An 18,054-nucleotide genomic window follows, 5' to 3' on the forward strand; every position below is an offset into this window, starting at 1 on the left:
AGTGCGCAGGCTTCTCATTGTGGTGACATTTCTTGTTGTGGAGCATGAGCTCTAGGCACACGGGATTCAGTAGTTGTGGCACGTGGGCTCAGTAGTTGTGGCTTGCGGGCTCCATAGCTCAGGCTCAGTAGTTGTGGCACATGGGCTCAGTTGCTCCGCAGCATGTGGGATCTTCCCGGACCGGGGCTCGAACCCATGTCCCCTGCATTGGCAGGCGGATTCTTAACCACTGTGCCACCAGGGAAGTTCCAATGATGTGCTACATTTCTAATTAAGAGCAGTATGAATAGAAAATATGAACAGACCAATCACAAGCACTGAAATTGAAACTGTGATTAAAAATCTTCCAACAAACAAAAGCCCAGGACCAGATGGCTTCACAGGTGAATTCTATCAAACGTTTAGAGAAGAGCTAACACCTATCCTTCTCAAACTCTTCCAAAATATAGCAGAGGGAGGAACACTCCCAAATTCCTTCTACGAGGCCACCATCACCTTGATACCAAAACCAGACAAGGATGTCACAAAGAAAGAAAACTACAGGCCAATATCACTGATGAACATAGATGCAAAAATCCTCAACAAAATACTAGCAAACAGAATCCAACAGCACATTAAAAGGATCATACACCATGATCAAGTGGGGTTTATTCCAGGAATGCAAGGATTCTTCAATATATGCAAATCTATCAATGTGATAAACCATATTAACAAATTGAAGGAGAAAAACCATATGATCATCTCAATAGATGCAGAGAAAGCTTTCGACAAAATTCAACACCCATTTATGATAAAAACCCTCCAGAAAGTAGGCATAGAGGGAACTTTCCTCAACATAATAAGGGCCATATATGAGAAGCCCACAGCAAACATCATCCTCAATGGTGAAAAACTGAAAGCATTTCCACTAAGATCAGGAACAAGACAAGGTTGCCCACTCTCACCACTCTTATTCAACATAGTTTTGGAAGTTTTAGCCACAGCAATCAGAGAAGAAAAGGAAATAAAAGGAATCCAAATCGGAAAAGAAGAAGTAAAGCTGTCACTGTTTGCAGATGACATGATACTATACATAGAGAATCCTAAAGATGCTACCAGAAAACTACTAGAGCTAATCAATGAATTTGGTAAAGTAGCAGGATACAAAATTAATGCACAGAAATCTCTGGCATTCCTATATACTAATGATGAAAAATCTGAAAGTGAAATCAAGAAAGCACTCCCATTTACCATTGCAACAAAAAGAATAAAATATCTAGGAATAAACCTACCTAAGGAGACGAAAGACCTGGATGCAGAAAATTATAAGACACTGATGAAAGAAATTAAAGATGATACAAATAGATGGAGAGATATACCATGTTCTTGGACGGGAAGAATCAACATTGTGAAAATGACTCTACTACCCAAAGCAATCTACAGATTCAATGCAATCCCTATCAAACTACCACTGGCATTTTTCACAGAACTAGAACAAAAAATTTCGCAATTTGTATGGAAACACAAAAGACCCCGAATAGCCAAAGCAATCTTGAGAACGAAAAAAGGAGCTGGAGGAATCAGGCTCCCTGACTTCAGACTATATTACAAAGCAACAGTAATCAAGACAGTATGGTACTGGCACAAAAACAGAAAGATAGATCAGTGGAACAGGATAGAAAGCCCAGATATAAACCCACGCACATATGGGCACCTTATCTTTGATAAAGGAGGCAGGAATGTACAGTGGAGAAAGGACAGCCTCTTCAATAAATGGTGCTGGGAAAACTGGACAGGTACATGTAAAAGTATGAGATTAGATCACTCCCTAACACCATACACAAAAATAAGCTCAAAATGGATTAAAGACCTAAATGTAAGGCCAGAAACTATCAAACTCTTAGAGGAAAACATAGGAAGAACATTCTATGACATAAATCACAGCAAGATCCTTTCTGACCCACCTCCTAGAGTAATGGAAATAAAAACAAAAATAAACAAATGGGACCTAATGAAACTTCAAAGCTTTTGCACAGCAAAGGAAACCATAACCAAGACCAAAAGACAACCCTCAGAATGGGAGAAAACATTTGCAAATGAAGCAACTGACAAAGGATTAATCTCCAAAATTTACAAGCAGCTCATGCAGCTCAATAACAAAAAAACAAACAACCCCATCCAAAAATGGGCAGAAGACCTAAATAGACATTTCACCAAAGAAGATATACAGAATGCCAACAAACACATGGAAGAATGCTCAACATCATTAATCATTAGAGAAATGCAAACCAAAACTACAATGAGATATCATCTCACACCAGTCAGAATGGCCATCATCAAAAAATCTAGAAACAATAAATGCTGGAGAGGGTGTGGAGAAAAGGGGACACTCTTGCACTGCTGGTGGGAATGTGAATTGGTTCAGCCACTATGGAGAACAGTATGGAGGTTCCTTAAAAAACTACAAATAGAATTACCATATGACCCAGCAATCCCACTACTGGGCATATACCCTGAGAAAACCAAAATTCAAAAAGAGTCATGTACCAAAATGTTCATTGCAGCTCTATTTACAATAGCCAGGACATGGAAGCAACCTAAGCGCCCATCATCGGATGAATGGATAAAGAAGACGTGGCACATATACACAATGGAATATTACTCAGCCTTAAAAAGAAATGAAATTGAGCTATTTGTAATGAGATGGATAGACCTAGAGTCTGTCATACAGAGTGAAGTAAGTCAGAAAGAAAAGGACAAATACCGTATGCTAACACATATATATGGAATTTAAGGGAAAAAAATGTCGTGAAGAACCTAGGGGTAAGATAGGAATAAAGACGCAGACCTACTGGAGAACGGACTTGAGGATATGGGGAGGGGGAAGGGTGAGTTTTGACAGGGCGAGAGAGAGTCATGGACATATACACACTAACAAACGTAGTAAGGTAGATAGCTGGGGGGAAGCAGCCGCAAGGCACAGGGATATTAGCTCGGTGCTTTGTGACAGCCTGGAGGGGTGGGATGAGGAGAGTGGGAGGGAGGGAGACGCAAGAGGGAAGACATATGGGAACATATGTATATGTATGGCTGATTCACTTTGTTATAAAGCAGAAACTAACACACAATTGTAAAGTAATTATACCCCAATAAAGATGTTTAAAAAAAAAAAAAAAAGAGCAGTATGGCATAGAAAAGTACCTACAGGCACTGGGTCTGGAGCCAGGTTCCAAGCACAGCTTCACTACTTTTTAGCTGTGTGACCTTGGGCCAGTTACTCAACCTCCCTGAGTCTCAGTTTCCCAATCTGTAAAAACGGTGATTAATAACAACAGCTCTTGCTTAAGGCTGTGAGGATTCAAATATATGTCATGATTAAAGGGCATAGCATAGTGCCTGGTCTAGAATAAGCAATCAATTTTGGTAGCTGTTTAATTTTATTATAATTAACCATATGCTTTAGAAAATATATGAGCAAATTGCAGTTTTGACATCTTACTATGAAATTTGAGAAATCGAATCAGTATTCTTGCCCAGATGGAAAGTCACCTCTCTGCAGGGAGGTAGCTGACAAGCGTAAATATTAAGCAAATATTAGTAATTAGATATGATCAGTTTAAAAGATATTTATTTATACACTGTTCCAGACAGAGTTTAAAGTGACTCACAGAGATGCATAAAACATAACAAAATAGCATAAATTTTAAAACTAGGATCAAAAAGAAGAAAAGCAAGAGTGGAGACAAAATAGAGGTGTGAGAATCAAGGCTACAAAACAAAAGGGCAACTGAGGCTTCCCAGTGGTCGGCTGGGGTCCAGGCCCCCGCAAGCCCACCCATGGAGCAAATCTACAACTCAGACAACATACCCAGGCCTGCCCGCACTGGGGTCCTTTCTCAAAAGCGTTATGGTAGCCAAGGTGTTTTTCATTTTCCCCTAACAATGAGAAATGTATAATAGCTCTCAATTTTACAAGATTCTGATTTTGGGTTTACAGTAAGGTTCTCTTGCCCCCCACAATCCTTTCCAAAATAGGTTCTGTAAATGTGGAGTTTGCATGTACTGAGGCATTTTGCAGTTTTACCTCCTTTTAATATATCTACCAACTGATGAAGATGAAGATGAAGAAGAAGAAGAAAGGAAGAAGAAAGCAGCTAACACTTCTATAATGTTTACTATGTATCAAGCACTTTTCTAAGCACTTTACATACATGGAGTCATTTAGTCTCACAATCATATTATGAGGTAGGTACTATTATTATAATTCTTTGCAAATGAGGAAAGTGAGACACCCATCGAGCAAATAACTTGCCCAAGGTCATATGCCCTATAAGGAACAGTCTGGTTTTTGAGCCCAGGCAGTCTGATTCCAGAGTCTGAGCTCTTTATGCTATAGGGTCTCTTCATATTCTGATAACACTGCTTGTACATGGTAATATTTGGAAAAGGGGACATCTTTCCCACAGAAGCTGGAGGTACAGTTTTTTTAAAGTCCTCAGCTAATATCAAATGAATGTTTGAAAGGCCAGTGGTCCAGCTTACCTTACCTTACCTTCTTACCCCTGACCTCCCCACACAATAACATGCACCAGGCTCAGAGCAACTCTACACATGGGAAAGGACCCATTCTCCTCATCCAGGACACCCCTTCTAAATGATGGTAGGAGTATATATGGGGGGAGTAACTAAAATATAATCTCTTTTGTTAGCTCTTAGAAACACAGGCGGGGAAAATTTCCTCCAGATTGAATCCACATGGTTACCTTTCAATACCACCAAATTCTGTTCATAAACAGTTTGAAGAAATTCCCACTTAAAATAATATGTATTAATACTTCTCTAAAGTAAGTGCCAGAGGGAAGTGGGACGTCTTAAAATATATATATTTCTCCTGCAGAGTGGTTATTTTGATACATGGAAATGTGGTCTTATTTTCATGATTTCACACTTTTCCTGCTCCTCAGCAATTCCAGGCATCTTAAACCTACCACCGATCCTAGAAGGCAGATCTCCATAAACGTGGTACATAGAAGTAAGTAGAAAACAAGACCATGTGTCTAAACACTCCCCTCAGCAACAGGAGAAATGCATTTATTAAGACAAAGCCCATTTGGCTTTCAAGCTTGCAAGATGTACACTTCTTAGAAGCTTCCTCTCACAGGAGCCAGACAGGCTCACTAGAACCCCATGAGGTTAATGGGGAGAAGGATGGCCTGTTCATCCCCTCCTCTGCCCAAGTCACTTTCCTTAACAGCCCAAAAGCTTTTTTAAAAAGATAAAAAATCCACAACGAAAAGAACAGAATGCTTTAAAATCCAGGTTTATATGCATAAAACACTTTATTTATAAGTCTGGTGATAGCCGACACGTTGTCATTTTTCAATAAGCCTCATCACCCTGTGAAACTCCATTATCTTTCCTTAGTCAACAAGCTTTGATAAACCAGCATCCCCCCAGGGAAGACCCTCTTCTCCTGCCTGGGTCACAGATGGTGGGGATTTCTAAACTGAACTCTAGCTAGCATCTAATTCTTTCTTGTAGGCCACATCACCTAAAAATCACTCACACAGTCCCCTTAAATAAGAAATCACGATGGTTCATGACTAATCCAGCCCATGTTCACACATAACTGTGATTTCATGCATTTGGTTTCTTTTTTAATTTTAGGGATGCTGTGATCTAGCTATGGCCACAGAAACCTTAAACACAGTGAAATAACCTGTAGTTGAACTTAAATTGAACTATATATATGGCAGATAATTTTAAGTTGTTATTTAAGGCCTGTAAGACATAAAATAAATGCTAATTTCTTTCAAATAAAACATTAATAAATGTATACATGAGTATATGTACACAAAAGAGTAGGTAAAAATTGGAGAATATAAAATAAAGTGTTAACATACAAGCTCTCTTTTCCTCCTAAGCTGCTTAACCATAATTACTTGACACATTACATCAAATCCCTAGAACAAGGTTAGTACATGTATTATCAACATCTGGTCTATAGCTAGAAGCAATGTCCTAATATTAAAAAAAATACTGAAGTATTATAAAGAATTTAAAACTGCTAAAATGTTCAAATTGCATGTTATTATATATTTGTTTTGTTTTCAATTCTGACATAGCATATAAAAGTACCTTTAAAAGTTCTAAGCGGGGAAGATATATGAATTTTCGTAATTCAGTTAATATAACTTACAATAAATCAAGGCATTCAAAATGTCTAGATGGACTTTCCTAGCCCCACATGCATAAACATGTGACCTTAGTATTACACATTCAGTAATCAGCATATCAATGAGGATGCCCTTTTATTTTATAAAAATTAATAATCTCCCCCACTAGATAATAAATCGTTTGAGAGAAGGGACTTTGTTTTGTTCACTTCTGTACCCTTCAGTGCCAAGAGTGCTGTCTGGCACATAATATGCACACAATAAATATTTGTTGAATGAATGAGCTGGCATCAAAAATACTATATATCGGGCTTCCCTGGTGGCGCAGTGGTTGAGAGTCCGCCTGCCGATGCAGGGGACGCAGGTTCGTGCCCCGGTCTGGGAAGATCCCACATGCCGCGGAGCGGCTGGGCCCGTGAACCATGGCCACTGAGCCTGTGCGTCCGGAGACTGTGCTCCGCAACAGGAGAGGCCACAGCAGTGAGAGGCCCACGTATCGCAAAAAAAAAAAAAAAAATACTATATATCATATTCAGCCACACCAAAGAACTTATCACCCAGGACTTCTCCACATTTGATATCATTAATTCAAATATCCCACTCTTAACTACAATCCCCTGTCCTTCTGGCCTGTTCACTCAATGACCTCCCCCAGCCCTACACCAGTTCTCAGACCTCATGGCAGGGAAGTAGTCCTCCATAGACCTTTCACTCCCACCCTGTCAGCTCCTTCCTGTCTTCACTTCCTTTCCTAGACAGTTTGGATTCTATTGTTTCAACTGCACTCTTGTCAATATCCTCAATAACCCATTTTCATTGCAAATATCTAACAAAAACGTAACCCTAGGAGAGCCCAACTGTTGTGCGTTATGCCTGCACTGGGACTACTGATACCTACTGAAGAAAATAATCACAATCTGGTAGATTATGATCAATATGAATTCTTGGTTGCCAAGCTCAGTTCAACACTGCCTGACACTCCAGCTATGCTTCCCTAGTCCTAGCTTGCTCTCCTGCTCACCACAGTATTTCAAACCTTCCTCAAGCACCTCAATACTCCAACCCAAACCCTGCTCTACTTCAACCCCTGCTCTAAGAGGATGACCTTTCCTCTTCCATCATAGGGAAATATAAACACTCTCAGACAAGTTCCTGCCACCAAATCTATAAACCTATTTTCATCTATATCTGTTCACTTTTTGTTCTTCCCAACTGTAATGTCCTTCCTCTTGTTTAAGGGTAATCTCTCCATTTCATTCTGGATCCTCTCCCATCTGGCATGAGGACTTTACTCGGTAAGGACTTTGCTCTATCAATTACCTCTTCCTTCCCATCAGCCTTTAAAGACATCTAAGTCCTCCTAAATTTAAAAAAAAAAGAAGAAGAAAAGAAAAAATTTCTCTGGATCTCAACCCTTCCCCTACTACCACCCTTTCCTTGCTCTTCAGAGCCAAATTTCTCTAAGGAATTGCCCATATCCACTGCCTCCACTTCCTCATATCCCCAAACATTTCTCAGCCCACCAAAGTCTAGAATTCCTCCCTCCACCCCCCTGAAATTGCTCTAAGGTCAACAAGAACCTCCTAAATCCAATGGACAGTAGTCAGTTTTTATTGTCGTAGACCTCTCTGAATCTTTAGCAACACTGACCATTTTTCAATGGAGCCATTCCATTTTGAAAAACTTCTCCTATTGATATTCAAGTAGATGCACAAACATATATCATAAGGATGCTCAATGTTTAAACCAGCAAAAAAAATTATACAATTTAAGCATCAATAAGAAACTGATTAAATAAACTATGGTACATACATATAATGGAATACTATGTCACTGTTAAAAAGAAAGAGGTAGAAGACTTCCCTGGCAGTCCAGTGGTTAAGACCCCAAGCTTACACTGCAGCACTGCAGCAGGCACAGGTTTGATCCCTGGTTGGGGAACTAAGATCCTGCATGCCGGGGGGCACAGCCAAAAACAAATAAAGAGGTAGTTACATATATATTGACATTGAAAGCATGCCAAAAATATTAAGTAAAAAATACACTGCAAAACATATATACTATAATTCCATTTGTATTTTGTAACATATAATTGCAGACAGGATGGATGGATGGATGAATAGATGGATGGAAGGAAGAAAGGAAATATTTCATATGGGCATGGAAAATGTCTGAAAGGGGATACAAATTTAATAGTTACCCCTGGTGAATGGGATGCAGAAAAGAGAATGGAAGACTTATATGTTATCTTTTATTGGGTCAAGTAATAAAAGTGTAGTCAGATTCCTAAGCACACCAACATTTCCAAAGTAGGTAAGAAAGAAGTTCAAAGGAGATCAAAAGGGAATGGCCAGAGAGACTGTGTAAGATATATTTTAGTGTTCCAGAGATAAGGGAGGAGAGAAAGGTGGTTAATGGTTTCAAACATGGAAAAATAAAAAGAAGAGGTAAAAAATAAGAAGAGGTAAGTGTCCAATAAACCAAGAGCATGAACAGATAATTCTTGAAGGAGGAAGATCAAATGGCCAATAGATGTAAAAAAGAAAAAGTTTCACTCTTACTGGTAATAAAGATTATTTTTATCTTTGCCTATCAATTAAGCAAAATTTTAAAGACAATATTTAATTTTAAAAGGGAAGATGGGGGCTTCCCTGGTGGCGCAGTGGTTGAGAGTCCGCCTGCCGATGCAGGGGACGCGGGTTCGTGCCCCGGTCTGGGAGGATCCCACATGCCGCGGAGCGGCTGGGCCCGTGAGCCATGGCCGCTGAGCCTGCGCGTCCGGAGCCTGTCCTCCGCAACGGGAGAGGCCACAACAGTGAGAGGCCCGCGTAACCCAAAAAAAAAAAAAAAAAAAAAAAAAAAAAAAGGGAAGATGTAAGAAGTACTCGCATACTTTGTTGGCAAATGCAAATCAGTTTTGAACTAATAAGGACCTACTGTAGAGCACAAGGAACTCTACTCAATATTCTGTAATAACCTATATGGGAAAAGAACCTTAAAAAGAGCGGATATTTGTATATGTATAACTGATTAACTTTGCTGTACAGTAGAAACTAACACAACATTTTAAATCAACTATATTCCAATAAAAATTAAAATAAATAAATTTAAATTTGATTTCTAAAAAGCCGAACTTCAACTTCTCACAATTGCGATTAAATCACTGATTATATATTATGTTCTTTTTTTTTTTAACACATACCTCCCCTGCTGAAATAAGTTCTACCAAAAAAAAGGCCATCGTCTACCTTCTTCTCCACTATATCTCAAGCACCTAGCCTAGAAACTGGCACATTGTTGGCTCTCAGTAAATCAACCCATACTTTCTGAGAAATTACAAACAATAGTTTAAAGACACTGATACTAAAGCTATTCTGATGCCTGAGTTGACAGAAATACAAACAAGAAACAGTGTAGAGGTCATGGAAATTTTCCACCTCTTACGAATTACTCAAGTTCAAGGTAGGTTTAGATAGACACAGATATGAAAGCCACAGTGGTCTGTCATTTCAACTATTCTGGCAGCACTGTCCAGTCTCCTATCCTCTTATATGTCTGTCACAGCACCCAGAAAAATCCCCCAAACTAGACTGACTCCACTCTGTCTCTACACCTGGGCTGATGAGTGCTGTTGGAGAGAATGGATACAGGGTTCTGTGACTTGGTGAGAGACAAACTCAAGTTATCCAAGCCTTTCTAGGCTCACTATGATGTGGCAATCTGGATGGTTTGCCTCTAAAGAGCTCCTCTATTCATCCCTCTCAAATGCTGTTCCAACCCCTCACTGCTCTCATCAGTTGGAACCTCCCGCAAAATCCTGTCCTTCCATAGCTCTTTCCTCCTCCACAGCTTCACCAATCCTGCCCTCTTTCCCTCCTGTCTCAATGGAAGAGCTACCTCCCTTTCTCTAAACCCGTCTTTTCACCTCTTTCACTCTGAAGTCCCCACCCTCCTGCTTCCTCAGCGACCTTGCATGGATCAGGCTCTGCCATCTACACATAAATGGGCTCATCTCTCTCCTATATTTAAAAGGGAACGAAATTAACATTTTCTTCTCCCTTGTGCCCCACTGTCTATAGGAAACACTGTCCTTCCTATCATAGCCAAGCCTCTTCCAAATGTATACTGTATTCCTTATCAGTCCCTCTAAGTGCTCTCTCCCCAAACCTCTACAATCTGCCTCTCTCCTCCTACTGCACTGATGTCATCACTGAGATCCTAACTGCCAAATCTAATGAGCATGTTTTTAAAATGTTTTATAGTATGTTTTATCTGATTATGAGAGGGGTACACATCACGAACAAAGTTACGACATACGGCAGACTAAAGAGAAAAAAAATTGTACTGTATAATAGGCAATGGTTAAATATCCCTAATAATAGTGTTCTTATAAACAAATGAAATATATAACCCAAAAGAAAAATGTGCAAAGGATATTAAGGAGCAAGTCTCAGGAAAAATACAAATAGCTAACACACATGAAGATACTCAGCCTTACTAGTGACCAGATAAATGAAAGTTAAATCACTTAGATACTATTTTTCACCTATCAGATTGGCAAAAATTAAAGACTGTCCATTCAAGGGCATGAGGAAAAGCACTCTCAATGGTGAGATTGTAAATCCTCTTGGATGACATTTTTGTGATGTCTATTCACATTTTTTAAATGTGCATATCCTTTGACCCAACAATTCTTCTACTAGAAAGCTATCCCACAGAAATATTTCTGTGTGTATATCTAGATCTACATACATCATTGAGTATTGTGCAAAGATGCTTATTGCAGCATGTCGTGGCTTGGACTAGGGTGACAGAGGAAATGGAGACGTGACAGAATATAATGACATGGGGCTTCCCTTGTGGCGCAGTGGTTAAGAATCCTCCTGCCAATGCAGGGGACATGGGTTCAAGCCCTGGTTTGGGAAGATCCCACATGCCGTGGGGCAACTGAGCCCATGCGCCACAACTACTGAGCCTGTGCTCTAGAGCCCATGAGCCACTACAGGGGTCACGTGCCGCAATTACTGAAGCCCACACACCGAGAGCCCATGCTCCGCAACAAGCCACCACAATGAGAAGCCCACACACCACAACAGAGTAGCCCCCTCTTGCCACAACTAGAGAAAGCCCGCACGCAGCAACGAAGACCCAATGCAGCTAAAAATAAATAAAATAATTTTTTTTTAAAAAATTAAAATAAAGAATATAATGACATGGTTGGAAGTTCAGGTCAACAGGACTTACTGATGAATTGGGTGTGGGGAGGGGGGATGAGAGAAAGACAGGAATCAAGGGTGACCCTAGGTTCTTGGTTTGAGCAACTGAATAGATGATGGTGCCATTTTACTGAGATTGGGGAGGCTGAGGGAAGGGGCTAGGGATTTGAGAGAACTCAAGAGTCCTGTTTTGGAAACAAAATCGTGGACATAGAGAACAGACTACTGGTTGCCAAGGGGGAGGCAGTTGGGGAAGGGATGGATTAGGAGTTTGGGATTAGCAGATGCAAAGTAGTAAATAAAGGATGGCTAAACAACAAGGTCCTACTATATAGCACAGAGAACTATATTCAATTATCCTATGATAAATCATAATGGAAAAGAATATTAAAAAAAAGAATGTATATGGAATTCCCTGGTGGTCCAGTGGTTAGGACTCTACGCTTTCACTGCTGAGAGCATGGGTTCAATCCCTGGTCGGGGAACTAAGATCCTGCAAGCCCCGTGGTGTGGCAAAAAATATGTGTGTGTGTATATATATGTGTATGTATGTATGTGTATATGTATATATAAATATATATACATATATAAATATACATGCACACACACACATATATACACATGTATATATAATAGAATCACTTTGCTAAACAGCAGAAATAAATACAACATTGTAAATCAACTATACTTCAATTAAAAAAAAAGAAAGAGTCCTGTTTTGGCCAAGTTATGTTTGAGATGTCTATTTGATATCCAAGTAGGAATGTTGAATAGGCCATCAGATATATGAGGCTGTAGCTTAGAAGAAAGGCTTGGGACAGAGACATAAATTTGGGACTGATGAGTGTACAGACAGATGGCATTTAAAGCCATGGGGCTAAGACACTATAAAACTCTTTAAAGGAAAACATAGGCAGAACACTCTATGACATAAATCACAGCAAGATCCTTTTTGACCCACCTCCTAGAGAAATGGAAATAAAAATAAACAAATTTGGACCTAATGAAACTTAAAAGCTTTTGCACAGGAACGGAAACCATAAATACGATGAAAAGACAACCCTCAGAATGGGAGAAAATATTTGCAAATGAAGCAACTGACAAAGGATTAACCTCCAAAATTTACAAGCAGCTTATGCAACTCAATATCAATAAAACAAATAACCCAATCCAAAAATGGGCAGAAGACCTAAATAGACATTTCTCCAAAGAAGATATACAGATTGCCAACAAACACATGAAAGAATGTTCAACATCACTAATCATTAGAGAAATGCAAATCAAAACTACAATGAGGTATCACCTCACACCAGTCAGAATGGCCATCATCAAAAAATCTACGAACAATAAATGCTGGAGAGGGTGTGGAGAAAAGGGAACCCTCTTTCACTGTTGGTGGGAATGTAAATTGATACAACCACTATGGAGAACAGTATGGAGGTTCCTTAAAAAACTACAAATAGAACTACCATATGACCCAGCAATCCCACTACTGAGCATATACCCTGAGAAAACCATAATTCAAAAAGAGTCATGTACCACAGTGCTCATTGCAGCTCTATTTACAATAGCCAGGACATGAAAGCAACCTAAGGGTCCATCGACAGATGAATAGATAAAGATGTGGCACATATATACAATGGAATATTACTCCGCCATAAAAAGAAAGGCAATTGAGTTATTTGTAGTGAGGTGGATGGACCTAGAGTCTGTCATACAGAGTGAAGTAAGTCAGAAAGAGAAAAACAAATACCATATGCTAACACATATATATGGAATCTTAAAAAAAAAAAGGTTCTGAAGAACCTAGGGGCAGGACAGGTATAAAGACACAGATGTAGAGAATGGACTTGAGGACACGGGGAGGGGAAAGGGTAAGCTGGGACGAAGTGAGAGAGTGACATGTACTTATAAATACTACCAAATGTAAAATAGCTAGTGGGAAGCAGCCTCATAGCACAGGGAGATCAGCTGGTGCTTTGTGAACACCTGGAGGGTTGGGATAGGGAGGGTGGGAGGGAGACGCAAGAGGGTGGAGATATGGGGATATATGTATATGTATAGCTGATTCACTTTGTTATAAAGCAGAAACTAACACACCATTGTAAAGCAATTATACTCCAATAAAGATGTTAAAAGAATTAAAAAAGAAAATAAAGCCATGTGGCTGGATGAATGCATCTGGAAAGATTCTGGATAGAGAAAAGTCAATGGACTGAGCTCTGGGTCACTCCACTGCTGAGAGGTTGGGGAGATAAACTGAGTAGAAGAGGAGGCTGGGTAGAAGTTTTTTGTACAAACTTCAGTTTCAGAGAAGTTACCATACATCAAATTGTGGAAAATCACATATTTACCACTGTATCAAGGGTCCAACTCCTTCCAAGCCTGTCTTTTAAAAGATTCTAGCCTTATTTTTCTTTCTGAAGACTTCAAAGCATTTAAATAGAACAGTACTGTTTTTTTCTTTTCTGTTACACAGTGGTTTCCTCACATTGTATAATTCTCCTAGTATAAAACTCGTCAAGTACTACACCAATAGTAATCAGCAATGGCTTTTCCATAAAGTTCATAATCTCATAACTACCTCATGCCTAAAAGGCTGAGTGACTTGAGGCCAGAAGCTTAATCTGGTTGGCATCTTTTATTCGTTTGGGCTGTTCACTTCCCTATCACACAGGAACTTTCTCCAGCTTCTTATGAGCTCACTGAACAAACACCTCAAGACATCTGACAAGCCATACTCCCTCTTCTAAGTGCAACCCCCCTTCCTACCCACAAGAAGCACAGCATCTTCACATTTCCACTTTAAACTTTAGAAGTTTCCATCCAGAGACTCATGCCTTAAAAAGAGAGGAAGTACTTCCAACTAGGTCAAAGTTGCCATCAGGTATGCACTCTCAAAGCAAAGCTGTGTGATAACTGGGCCTGGGGCAGACTGGGGACACTTAGTTTCAGGTCCAGGAGAACACAAAAGAGTGCCATTTCCTACCATGGTAATGTCATTCATTAATCCAATTAACAAATATTAGCAAGCACCTAGGATGTGCCAGGCTCTGTTATGGATGCTGGGGTCCACTGGTGAATAAAACAGATGGCAATCCCGGCCCACATGGAACTTCCATTATGGAGGGGGGAGAGGAACAGACAATAAGAAAGAAAAATGAATAAAATACATAATATATTACATTAGAGTAATAAGGTAGGGAAGGGGCATATAGAAAGTTCAGGGAAGGGGTTATAAGCTTAAATAGGGTGGTTAAGAACGGCCTCACTAAGGTGACATTTAAATACAAACTCCAAGCTGTCGGATTTCAAGTGCCTCAAAAAGGTGTCTTCTGTACTTCAATCCCACCGTCACCTGATCTCAGGCCCTTGAAGGCATGGTATTCCCAGTTCCTAGCACAAATATTTGTTAATCTCTTGTGCTCAAGACAAAGGGAGCTCTAAGATGTAGACCTTGTACTCAGAGAGGTACCTTCCAGATGGAAAACCAACTGAGAGAGGTGTTAAGGAATTTTCCTGAGGTGTAAACAAAGTGATTTAGGACACAGAATAACTGGTAATTCTGCTTAGGGGAAGGAACTGTGTGTTCAGTAAGGCTGTCCCAAAGGAGGTGACTTTAGAACTAAATCTTGAGATGAATATTAATTAATGGCAGGAGAGTGGTCATGGGTGGGAAAGTCTCTCTTCAGGGGGAAAAAAAAAAGGAGTAACTTGAGCAAAGACCCAGAGATGGAATCAGAAAGGACATTTTCTTGTGGGCTGTCCCTCCTTAAGGTACTCCATCCATCCCATGATAAAACAAGCACACACTCACCCTCAGGCTCTCTGGCCTGGCTGTTGGGAAATCCTTATCACTTTCCACACCCTCATTTCTCCCCTAGCCAGCAGGAAAAGAAAAAGTTGAGTCAGGCGCACATCCCTAGAATCCAGGGTCACCCTCTCTAAGTTCAAGACAATTCCTTCTGAGTTGAGATCCCTGAAGGTTTCATTCAACTAGGTACACCCAGGGGTGTGTACTTATAGTGGCAACGTGGCAACCAGCCTCACGTTGGAAGTGAAGTGGGTAAGACATCAGTGAGGTAAGTGGTCCAAAGTCTCTGCAGTGCCTCTGAGGTGGAGTCAAGGACCAAAACTTAGGCTTCAGCTTGGAAGGGAAATTTTTAATCACTTAGTCCTCACCTGTGAGCTATTTAGTGTTCCTAACATCCAAGACAGCAGAGGTGGTGTGATAGGGGATAAGAACACAGTTCGGCAGTCAGATGGCCCAGCTCTGCCCCTCATCAGTTGGGTGATTTGAGACAAAGCACTTAAACTCTCAGAGTCTCCCTTTCATCATAGCATGCTTATAACTGTAGTGCCTAGCACATACACTTATCATTAGGATTATGTGAGATAATTATGTAAAGAATTTATCATAGTCCCTGGCTCAATGAATTCTAACCATGATTAGTAGCAGCCTTTAAGGGGAAAAGCTCAGAGAGTATCAACCAGAATGCCACAGGGAGGAATTGGGACATCGGGATTGACAATATATACACTATTGATACCATGTATAAAATAGACAACTGATGGGAACCTACTGTATAGCACAGGGAACTCTACTTAATGCACTGTGGGGTCCTAAATGGGAGGGAAATCCAAAAGGAAGGGGATATATGTATATGTACGGCTGATTCACGTTGCTGTGCAGTAGAAGCTAACACATTGTAAAGCAACTATACTCCAATAAAAATTAATTAAAAATAATAATAAACAATGTTTCTTTTTAAAAAAATCATAATGCCACATACACTCACAGACCAATTATCCCTGAACAGGCCTCCAAACTTCATTTCACTGCTCTAGCCTAGTGAGAGGCACCTGAAATTGTGCTACCAGAAATGTTCATCCCCTGCTAGGAAAAGTCTCACAAGCCAAGTTGATGGTCTTTTTCTACTAAGATTTCCAGCAGGTGCTTTAAAAAAAAAAAAAACAAAACAGCAACAGCTACAACTACAGCAGAAAACTTCACTAGGGCCTCAACTCTTTGCATTAAACATTGTTCTCTCCACAGACCAGTGGGTAAACACATAAGGTCATTAACACCTTAATATTAATGGATTTATGAGGGGTGGGGATGGGGAGCTGAAAGCAGAAAAGAAGCCAGTTAAAAATAGAAGGTACAAGATGTACTGAAGACTAATTTCTGGCACAAATGTACAAGGCCTAGGATCAACCCTGCCTAAAGCAGTATTCTGGAATGCTAGGTCCTCTGGTCCTGAAGAAGCTGGCAGGCTACTGGGGGAAGAAAACTTTGGTTGATGAGAAACATCACCTGTTCGAGTCACCAAAATTCTCACCAAACGATTTCACCACCAAAAAACCCAACCATTTTATTCAAAGTTAAGGGCTGGAGGAACATCTTTTCTGCCCCTTTACAAACCATCACAGAAGACGGAGGCGTTCTGTGTCCCTTCTGAGGGCTGTGGGACCCTCCTCCAGAGGCGTACCCCCGCTGCCTGCTGGAAGGATGGCAAGATAAAGCGGCTCAGCTCCAGAGCACACAGCTGGGTCCCCAGCCCAAGCGCAGAAGGTGCCCACTGAGGCAGGGCTCGGGGCCAATCGGCCTCCAGCCTTTTAAGCTGCGGCGGATCCACCGAGGGCAGGGAAGCGGACGCCGCGAGGTCAGAGGTCCGGAAAGAGTGCGGGGCCCAGACCCCGCGCGACCGCCGGGTGCTGCTAGAGACACCCCCGAAAAGGTGACTCGACGCCCCGGAGGGTGCAGTTCCCGCTAGGAGCTCGGCCCCACCCCCGCCCCCAGGGCCAGCTCCCGGGAGGGGGCCCGGGCTCCGAAGGGCGGGAAAAGTCGGCCACTCTGAAGGAAGCAGAGCCCCGAGGAGCACAGCCCGTGGCGGCGACGGATGGTCCGGGGAAATGGTCAGGGGCGGCAGGGAGAAAGCAGAATGGTGGGGAGGGACCGCCCCAACAGACGCGAGTCAAAGCGTGGGGGGTGCGGTCCGCACAGGCGGACGGAGAGAGGGTACAGGGGATCAGCTAGGGACAAGGAGAGACTAGGAGAGCGGAAGGGGGTAGGGAAGCGCGCAGGTCCCCGAGATGGGGGTGGGGGCGCTTAGGCAGCGAAAAGGTACTGGGAGCCCAGGAGGCGTCCCGGACAGAGGGCGGAGGGGCGGTCGCGGGCCACGGACCTACCTGTCACCTGCAACAGGTGCCGCGAGAAGGCGAGACGTCGCAGTACCGGATTCAGGGGAGGGTCTCCGAGTCCGGGAAGACCGCAACCCCACTCTGGCGGCTGGCCCTTCTTACCCTCCCGGGAGGCGGAAAAAGCTGCAACTTTCCCTGGAGCGGGGGAGGAGCTGGACTCTTAAAGGGGCCGCACAGCGCTCCGGGCTCCTTGGTAGGGGGCCGCGCCTAGCGAAGGGGAGCTCCGAGAGCCAAAGCCTTAAGGCACTGGAGGGATGCCGGCCCCGGTTAGCAAAGGGTACTTGAAGCCTGTCGATAGCAGTCTAAGACTAGACCTGGGTTCCATTGGTGGTCACTCTCTCAGACGATACATCATCATTCTCTTCCGCTCAGCCTGAGCCAAAAGTTGTCAAATTGTTGTGTACTTCTAAGAAGATGAAGGCTCTAGACCGTATAATTCGGGAAGATAATGATACTATTCTGCTCCTTTGACTTTCCAC

General features: G+C 41.7%; 1 protein-coding gene across 5 annotated transcripts in view; it reads right to left on the reverse strand.

Moving 5' to 3' along the window:
• Positions 1–17,698, reverse strand: part of SYTL4 (synaptotagmin like 4) — a 73,188-nt gene extending 55,490 nt beyond the window's left edge. For 4 of the 5 annotated variants that reach the window (XR_004348110.1, XM_032620305.1, XM_032620303.1 and 1 more), the window contains exon 1: positions 17,564–17,698. The gene's annotated coding sequence lies outside the window, so the exon portion shown is untranslated. The remainder of the gene's footprint in view (positions 1–17,563) is intronic. The other variant, XM_032620304.1, reaches the window with a different exon arrangement.
• Positions 17,699–18,054: the final 356 nt, after the last annotated feature.

Source organism: Phocoena sinus, chromosome X, assembly GCF_008692025.1.
Source record: "Phocoena sinus isolate mPhoSin1 chromosome X, mPhoSin1.pri, whole genome shotgun sequence".
NCBI lineage: Eukaryota > Metazoa > Chordata > Mammalia > Artiodactyla > Phocoenidae > Phocoena > Phocoena sinus.